General features: G+C 39.1%; 1 non-coding gene across 1 annotated transcript; it reads left to right on the top strand.

Annotated features, from left to right (window-relative positions):
- The first annotated feature begins 640 nt into the window (after nucleotides 1–640).
- LOC112096545 lies at nucleotides 641–744 on the top strand. The gene has a single exon (XR_002904447.1). It is a non-coding gene; the product is annotated as a small nucleolar RNA R71 (small nucleolar RNA).
- Nucleotides 745–1,017: the final 273 nt, after the last annotated feature.

Genomic DNA, 1,017 nt, shown 5'->3' with positions numbered 1-1,017 from the left:
TCGTAATCCATCAATGGTGCAGTTCTGTTGCTCAATCGTAGAGTGAGTAACATTCTTAAAATTCTAAAATGCATCCTTCCATGGTCTGGGTTGAGAATAGTTCTGGTTCTGATTGTATGGTTTAAATGGTGGCTGAAAGGCTTGAGGAATTTGAGGAACTGGTTGCATTGGTGGAGCTGGAGCTGCTGGTCCATTCTGTTGGAATCCTTGAGACCATGAAAAATTGGGGTGGTCTCTCCATCCAGGGTTATATGTGTTGGAGTATGGGTTGTAATTAGATGGCTTTCTCATTACACCTATGACATTGGCTTGATCTGAGTATGAGTCATGGTCATGTGGCTCTGTTAGTTTAGCAGTCGTTAACGATGCTATTTGTCGAGAGAGACCTTCAATTATCTCCTTGACTTCTTTAATTTCTGAACTTGACTCGCTAATTTGAACCTCATTTACTCCCTTAATTCTTCTAGTATTCCTGAGTGATCGACTCCGTTGTTGGGAATTATCCGCTTGTCGCTGGAAGAATTTCCAAATCTCTGATGTACTTTTTGACATTAGCTTTCCTCCACTTATTACCATTAGCCATTCTTGCACATTCGGCAATAATCCCTCCAAAAAGTATTGGCATTGGTGCCATTTCTCGTACCCATGATGTGGACACTTCAAGAGTAGCCCATTGAATCGCTCCCATGTTTCGAAAAACTGCTCGTCTTCTCTCTGGGTAAACTCTGAAATTTCCCTGCGAATAGCATTGGTTTTATGCACTGGGAAATATTTATTCAAAAATAGTTACCATTTATTCCCAAATGTAATACTATTAGCAGGCAATGTATTGAGCCATGAACGAGCTCTATCCTTTAAAGAAAATGGGAATAACCTAAGTTTAACATCATCATCTGAAAAATTCTCATATCTAAATATTTGACAAACAGCATGAAAATCATTCAAATGATTATATGGGTCCTCATTTTCTAGGCCATAGAATGTGAGGAGACAATTTAGCACACTAGGTTTTAGTTC

The sequence above is a fragment of the Citrus clementina genome, unplaced genomic scaffold (assembly GCF_000493195.1).
Source record: "Citrus clementina cultivar Clemenules unplaced genomic scaffold, Citrus_clementina_v1.0 scaffold_8, whole genome shotgun sequence".
NCBI lineage: Eukaryota > Viridiplantae > Streptophyta > Magnoliopsida > Sapindales > Rutaceae > Citrus > Citrus x clementina.
Note: the sequence above shows the minus strand (reverse complement) of the source record. Positions and strands in the feature narration are given on the sequence as shown.